Below are 8,832 nucleotides of genomic sequence, written 5' to 3' on the forward strand. Positions count from 1 at the left end.
GATTTTTAAAAACATTTTTATATGCATAACATTTTTAATTTCTTAAACAAAATACATCTTCTGTTTTGTGGTAATAATCAATGAAAAGTCTGGTTATACTTTTCAGAAACCTACTTTACTGGCATAATTGAGGAAACCCCACGTTTAATGAGAAGTCTAAGACTTGTCAGTATATAATGTTACTTTGATTTTTCACTCAAGTTTGATTAAATATTTTAAATAACTCACAGAAATGCTTCCTTTTTTATAGTTTTAAAACATGTTCTGTTTGATGTACTCTTAATATTTATGTTTCTATCATTAGTTTCTCAGCCTGTTTTCTTCCACATGTTCTCTCTTTTCTGTCATTCTATCTATGTAATTTGAGAGGCACAATCTACAATAATCAAGACTTACACCTGACTCTATACTCAGAGATCAGTCCTGAAAATTCTTAGGGGACCATATGGTCTCCAGAGATTGAACCTAAATTAACTGTGTGCAAGGCAAATATCCAGCCCATTGTAACATTGCTCCAGTTCCTCTTTCCCTTTTAATTTTGATTTTCCTTTATAGATCCACTCAGAATCAGGCATCAAACACTGGCTATGTTCTATAAATTGTCAAGTCATGTAAATCTAAAAACTACTGCAGCAGGTCAGAACATTTTATTCTCTCTTTAAATTTCCAAAGCAAAGAATCCAGAAGACACTTGCCAGAAATCTCCTATTGGCGATCAAGCTGTTGGAAAACATTTTTCAGCTCTTGTTTCATTTTATTTGAATCTATGACTGGTGAAGTTTTCCACATTCTTATATTGACTCAACAAATGTCCCCCGGGTATTTCCATCCTCTAACCATTAGTTCACTTTCTTTGCTTATTCATGTCCAGTTGTTTCCTGGACTGAGCCAGGGTATCTGTGATTAATGACTCAGTGCTAATTCAGGAATCCCCAGCATTTTCCATTTGCTGACTCACCTAACAGTTTTCTGTGCTCACCTGTTGGATGCATTACTGTGGCCTGACACGTTGGATTTTGGCTGGCAAGAAAGCTCCTGACACTTAGAGGCAATTGAAAAGCTGTCCTTAATCAAATCTTTTTTGCCAGCTTTGCTTTTCATTTTTGTAATTCTTTTTGAGGACACAGAGAAATTTCTCTTTCTCCTCTTTGAATCACCAGTGACTATCATAACCATAACACCTGGAACATAAAATAACATCTGTGCTCATAAATAGTTATTGAATGATGAACTCATGTAAACATGAGGAATCTTAAATCTAACTGTGTGAGTTATAGTTATAAACTTAGGGGAAATTTGGTGTAGATTAATATTTATACTAATATCTAGAAGGGTGTTGAAGTGTCCACCAAGTTCTTGGGTTGCCTTATGTAGAATGGGTATAGCGAGAAAATTAAAAAAAAAAAAGTTAAAGCAGTTGCATGAACTCTGCAAAGTTTTAATCACCATGCAGGTTGATTGAGAATCATTCTGACTCCAATTTTCCTCCCTAATTTTTTTCTGACATTAGTGGTCAGCCTGACTCTTATTTGACTCTTATTTAATCTAACAATTTTTCAAATATATTCCATTATTTCCATGAAATACACAGATTTAGCATCTCAAGAGTGCTCAAGTCCATCTACAGAATCAAGGTTTCACTAGAATGGTTCATGGGACTCAAAGTAGGGTCATACTCATGACTATCCTGGACTACAGTGAAAGAATAGCAAAAAAAAAAAAAAATCAGCAAAGGAAAAAGAGACAGAAGTGCAGAGGAAACCAAGTGTGTGCTTCTGGGAGTTCTCCCTTACAAGGTGGATACTTTTTCAGTATCAAGCAAAGAAAAGATGTATGAACAGTTGAGATGTAAAGGCTTAGAGACCTCGCATACAGGGCTTTCCTTAGAACTGACAACATAGAGATGTTCTATCTCCCTCACACATACCAGATTTCCAGATTCCCCAAAAGAAAAGAAAATTTTAGCATAAATCACATTGTGTATACAAACAATGCAGGCACAATGGACCATGCTGAGTTAGAAAATGGTCAGAAAACCAAATTTGAAATTCAGGATTCCAGACATAAGCCAAGGGCCAGGTTTACAAGGCCATTGTAGAGAGGTTTCTGCTACTTCTTTTGCTATCTTTTAGCTATCTTCTATTTTGGGACATACTATTTTCCCAAATTTTTTCTCTCCCAATAGAGTCTTTATTATTCAAATGTTAATTTTCATAACATATTTTAATACAGTACTTCTCTGATTATCTTAACGGAAGTAATTCTTACCCTTGTGTTACTCTGTGCTGAACTAAAAAAATATTTTCCCTGAATGAAACTTTATATTTTATGTTAGCAGGGAACTCTTTCTCTGTCTGTTTTTATTTTATTTGTTTATTTTACCACTCTATGTCCAGGACCAACCTAACAGAGTGAGAACACCTAGACCTTAATTTAAGAATATAAAATTTTAGGAGATTGGACTATTTGAAGTTCTCTTCTTTGCTTCTTCGTTGAAATTTCTATTACCAGTGAATACTTTGAATCCTGGAATGCAAATTCTGCTAGACCAGAAACTACTTCTATCTTGCTTATTACTTTATGCTTAGCACTCAGTACATAGCAAGAGTGCCATGAATATTTCTGGAGTTGAAATAAACATGTAAATATCATTACGTGCATTCATTCTCTGTGTTTTCCCAAAGCATAAATTACTATTCTACACATTTTGATCAGCATGGAACTCTCTCTCTCTCTCTCTCTCTCTCTCTTTTTCTCTCTCTCTCTCTCTTTCTCTCTCTCTCTCTTTCTCTCTCTCTCTCTCTCTCTCTCTCTCTCTTTTTGGTTTCTGATTTTTGGGTCACAACCGGCAGTACTCAGGGTTTACTCCTGTCACTATGCTCAGAAATCACCCCTGGCAGGCATGGGGGACCATAAGGGATGCTGGGATTCGAACCACCATCCTTCTGCATGCAAAGCAAATGCCTTACCTCCAGGCTATCTCTTTGGCCCCAGAACTCTTTTTTAATGGATTTATTTACTTCAATAAATATTGGCAGAATATATAATTTTACATATAGTATATGTCCCACAATACTCACTAAGGAGGCCCATAGTTCTCCAAAGAGTTTGTGACCAAATTTAATATCTTACCAGGAAGAGGATTAGATAGATTCATAAACAAATTATCTTAAAGGATATTAAGCATACTTATTATCATTGTCTTAAGTACTTTGATATTAATTGTCATGTGCTAAGTTAAAAAAGTATTCTGCCATTCAGTTAAATGTGTTTTAGTTTTAGTACTTTTTTTCCATGCAGAAACTCTTTAGTTTAATGTACTCCCAGTTTTGTTTTTTGTTTGTGTGTGTGTGTGTGTGTGTGTGTGTGTTGGTTCCATACTCAGGTGTGCTTAGGGGTTACTCCTGGCTCTGTATACAGGAATCATTTCTGGCAGCGTTCAGATTATATGTAGTGCCAGGGATTGAAGCTGGGTCAATTGCATACAAATCAAATGCCTTGCATGCTGTTGGCTCCTACCATTTTTTAAAATTTTACATGTTGCCTTTGTTAATGACATTATACCATTGTAGACACTCTGAGCTCCAAATTTTAGATCTTTCTACCTATATTTTTCTCAATGTACCTATAGATTCCAATGTGATCTTAAGGTCTTTAATATACTTGGAATTGACTTTTGGATAAGATGTGAGATATGAAGTTAGCTTTAGATTTTTACAGTTTTGGGGCCAGAGAGATAAAGATATAGTTTGGGTAGAATGTTTGCTTTGCATGCAGCTGACACAGGTTTGACCTCTGGCATCCCATATGGTCCTCCCAGCCTGCTTGAAGTAATTTCTGAGAGCAGAGACAAGAGAATTCCCTTAGCACCCCCAGGTGTGGCCCCCAAACAAACAAACAAACAATTTTTTATAGTTTACTCAGCATCATTTGTTGAAGAGGTTACCTTTGCTCCATTACATATGAGATAGAAATTTTTTTCTTTGGGTATTCAATTCTATATACTTATTCGAGTAACAAGAAATTAACAAGAAAGTAACAAGAAATGAATGCTTTAAAGTATAGTTTCAGTTAAGGTAATAAGATATTTCTAAATTTATTATTTTTAGTATGGTATTGTCTACTCAGTGTTTCTTCTGATTTTCTACAAATTTTATTACTGACTGAATTAATACTAAAATTTTTATTTGAATTTGTATGTGGATTGTTTTAAATATATGTTATAATTTAGGGAGGATGTCCATTTAAAAAATATTGATTCTTCCAATCTATGAGTATAGAAATTTTTTGTTTCTTAAGATCATCTTTTTCTTAAGTGCTTTAAAGTTTTCATGGTATAGATTTCCCATGTCTTCTGTTAAGTTGATTTCCAGATACTTGACGAGTTTTGGATACTATTTTGAATGTGATGGACTCTTTACTTTATCCTCCAATTCATTATCTGTATATAAGAATACAACCAATAGTTATGTATTGATCTTGTAAGCTTACCACTTTTCTGAATTGGTTTGTTGTTTCTAGGAGGTTTTTGGTGGGTTCTTCATATCTCACACAGTTGAGAATGTCATAAATTAAAAATGCTAAAAACATTAGGTGTTGGTGTGGATGTGGTAAAAAAGAAACTCTCTTCTACTACTGGTGAGAAAGTTGTCCAGATATACCCTATGAAAGCAGTATTAAGATCTTCAAGTAAGAATTGGACTGCTTTGCACATGGCTGACCCATGTTCAATTCCTAGTATCCCATACTGTCTTCAGTGTAGTGCAAGAAGAAATTCTACACTAGGTCTTAACCAAAGGGCAGAGAAGTGATGGAGTAATTTCTGAACAAAGATCCAGGATGATCTCATGTATCTGTGGTATGTAAAAGAACTAGGAAATTTTAGGTATTAAAGGAAATATAACTCGATTAATTCTTGACCCCAAAATATCAGAAGGAGAAAGACATAGAAGGGAGTGAAAGTAAAGGGGCTAGCAAGAAGAAAATGATAGGTTAGAGGTTTTTGGGAACAGTGGCAGTATAGATAAAATATATAGCCAAATATGCAAACTGCAGGGTCAATAGCACTTACATCAGAAGATCCAAACCACAATAACCATATGTTAAAATGTGCATGTCACAGATGAAGATAAGTGAGTGGGGAAGGAGTCAGGGAAGCACCTTGGGGACACTAGTGAAGGAAAGTTAACATAGGGAAGTGGTATACATATTATACCTAAAACTCAACTATGGATAACTTTATAAGTCACAGTGCCCTAATTTAAATCTAAAAATTTTTATAACTCATTATAAATTTCAAAATTAGATTAGGAAATTATACACTACATAAATAAAGATGTATATACATATATGTTATACATATATGTATAAGGTAAATGAAACATTAGAGATGATCAAAGTTTTTAGTCAACTGAAGAGAGAGGGTTTATATTACAGCCCTAGGATAGCATTAAAGGATCTCAGAAGCAGATAGTCCCTGAGCTGAATCAATGAGCTTTTTTTCCATAAAGAGTAATCAGAAATTTCAGGTACTACATATTAATATGTGAATCAGGAAGAATGAAACTTTCCTAGGTGGGAAAACAAAAAGTCTGGTTAGAAAACTTGACCTTGACTTCTCACGTGATTGTAGTCACTGACTGATTCAATTCATAGAGCCTCCAGCATGTTTATGATGTGGAATTAGCTGAATACCATGATTCTAGAGAAAGTCTGCAGGAGAGATGATACCGATTGTGTGAAGAGTGCTTTAGATCAACATAACATTTCTTAAGCTTTTTTTTTAATGTGACACTCCCCCCATCTTCCCTTGTTTAGTTCCTATGGCCCCTGTATTGTACTGGCTCCTAGTCAAGCCACCGCTTCTCATTTATTCAATTTTCACCTATGGTCCCTTAGAATGGCATGTGGTCCCACAGTGGAGGAGACATACAGTCCTCTATTGAGAAACACTGTTTTAGAGTTTTTGCAGTAATCAAGTAATCAAGAGTATGAAGTCATCATGAAAAGGCTTAATTAGAAATAAAGAGAGGGTATCATTCCACCTCTGACCTGTATCTGAGAAATGAACTTTCTAGGGGATGCAAAAAGACAAGTTAAGATCAAAGAGAAAATAAACCACTCTGCCAAACTGAAGTCCTATTTTATTCTTCAAGTACTATCATCTGCATTATTTTATGAATGAGCTTTATTAAGACCCCTTGTCTTTTATCTAGCAGGTTTAATGATTATATCACTAACTTTCAACAACAAACAGTGTATTTGCATTTAAGCCAACACAGTATAAACTAGCTCTACTTACAAAATCTATTCCTTTTTAGGTACAGAAATTCAGTATTTCTTTACCTAACTCAATCTAAAATAAATATTTTTATTTTAGTAAAAATAAACTTATTTTTGTAAAACTCTATAGCCCAAAAATTTATCCCCAAAGGATGCATCAACTTGTAGCAGTTGTTTTTTATATAACTTACTTTGTGCATCACATAGTTGACAGAGTTGATCATAATATACTTTTTTACAGGTAAGTGGGGGGTGAAATTAATAAAAAGGAAAAATAAAAAAAAAGAAGAGGGTAGAACAAAGAGCACAGTAACAAAAAGTTGAACATTATTGTATCAATGAGGTCATTAAGTCATTGTTAGCAGGTTTGGCAATTGATCACTGTTGCTAATTGATCATTCTGTCACTTCATTCACTTCTGAACATTAAGTGGCTTCAGGTATACATTGGCATCCAAACTGGTGTGTTCCTATCGGGATGACAATATTTAAAAATTTGGAGGCTGGAGAGACAGCACAGCGGTTGGGTATTTGCTTTGCACGCAGCAGACCTGGTACCGACCAGGGCTCAATTTCCGGCATCCCATATGATTCCCCGAGTCTGCCAGGAGCAATTTCTGAGTGCAAAGCCAGGAGCGCTGCCAGGTGTGCCCCCCCCCCCAAAAAAAATTGGAGATGTCCTCTGCAGCATTGCTAATATTGCAGCTTTTGTGGGGCATGTTTTCTACTGCCAGGGCTTCCGGAAGAAGTACAAGAAGGTGAGGCAGAGGGTGCCCGTACTCACTCCAAAATAGTGTGGTGAGATCAGCCCAAATACTGACATACCTGGAGTTTTGATCAGATTGATATCTTTGCAGACGAGTGGTGAAGCAGGGCCACTGAGAAGTGCTGGATGTGGGTGATGGCACGTGCAGCTAATGTGGCTTCAGCAGGGCAGACAGAGTCTGGCAATCTCTACTTCAAGATTGTCGCCTTCAAGCACATGGATGGTATATTCATGAGTTGTCAGTATGAGTTACATTTCTTTCAAGAACAGATTGAGGACTGAAGTGATGGCATAGTGGGTAAGGAGTTTGCCCTGCATGCGACAGACCCAGAACCAACCCGAGTTCGATTCCAGACATCCCAATTGGTCCCCCGAGCCTGCCAGGAGGCATTTCTGAGGGCAGAGCCAGAACTACCCCTGAGTGCTGCTGGGCGTGGCCAACCACCCTGCCAAAATTGACTGAATCTACTTGTCAGTTTTGATACAAGCAATTTAGTAGATTCTTTTATTCTAGAAAAAAAAATCAGACACTAATAATGGTAAAAGATCTTTTTTTTTCCCCCGGGGAGAGCGAGAAAGCAGTCCCCCACTACCACAAATTATGCAGTCGAGTTTCCCACATTTGGGGAAATCGCAGGGGTCAGTACATTCGGAGTGCAATGGATAAGCCTCACCCTGGGGAAACCACCTTCATGATCATGGTATCTCCCCTGCCAGGTAAATATAAAATATCTATTTTTAAATAATCATGCTAATAAATATGAAAACCTAGTTGTCACATAAAAATGAGTAAATACTTATGATTGAACACATATTAAAACTATTTGGCCATAAAGTAATCCATTAAAATGATGATAAGAAAACATCAGATATATCCATAAGCAGTTAAAACATGGAACTATTTAATCTGTCCATCAGTTGAAAACTATTATTCAACACTCAGAATTCTCATGTTTTATGCAGAAATCATCAATTTGGCAGATTAATTTAAGGGAACTAAAGTATCTCATATGCTACACAGGTGTCTGGCTCAGAATTACACCCTCAACTACTTCTTAAAAATATCACTCTAGTAAAAGCAATGATCAGTGTAAGAAATATACTTATTAGCAGGAGTTTTTTTATACTAGCATTGTTATACATATCGAACATCTGGAGCCATTGAGGAATTATTATCTCCAGAACCATAGTATATCAGAGTAAGAATTAATGAAAAACCAAGTAGATGAAAGTTTTTTACATTTTTATTTGCCTGTTATGTTAAATGGCCTTATTTGAATTCTTCCATTTATGCATCATGGAAATACCCATAATAAAAAATACTATTATTCTTTTCATTCTTTTTAAGTAAAGAAATTGAAGTTGCGGGAGTGAGTCATCCAGTTAGGAAAATGAAAAAGGTCAGACTAGGATTTGAATGTGAGAATGAATATATACTGTTTCTGTGCATTTCAACAATCTCAGAGTTTAATTGCTCTGAGACACCCTCTTATAAGGAGAACTGATAAACTTTCTGACCCTTCCTAAATCTTAACTCCTTTATCTATAAACTCAAGCTTCCTCAGAAGTCAGAGAGCATGATATTTTAAATTGGTTAATGGGCCATTTTTATTTGTTCATTTATTTTTCTTGTCATTGCTTTAATGATTTATGTATAATTCTAAGTATCAGAAGATACTTGAAAGAACTGAAATTCTCATAGACAAATACATATTTAGTGCAGGAATTTATTATTCATTCTCTGGGTTCTCTTCAATTTTTAAATCATGACTTTGCGTTCATGAC

At 35.5% G+C, this 8,832-nt stretch overlaps 1 non-coding gene across 1 annotated transcript; it reads right to left on the minus strand.

Moving 5' to 3' along the window:
- Positions 1 to 7,608: 7,608 nt before the first annotated feature.
- LOC126026662 (U1 spliceosomal RNA) lies at positions 7,609 to 7,772 on the minus strand. Its single transcript, XR_007501886.1, has one exon. It is a non-coding gene; the product is annotated as a U1 spliceosomal RNA (small nuclear RNA).
- Positions 7,773 to 8,832: the final 1,060 nt, after the last annotated feature.

Source organism: Suncus etruscus, chromosome 13, assembly GCF_024139225.1.
Source record: "Suncus etruscus isolate mSunEtr1 chromosome 13, mSunEtr1.pri.cur, whole genome shotgun sequence".
NCBI classification, from domain to species: Eukaryota; Metazoa; Chordata; class Mammalia; order Eulipotyphla; family Soricidae; genus Suncus; species Suncus etruscus.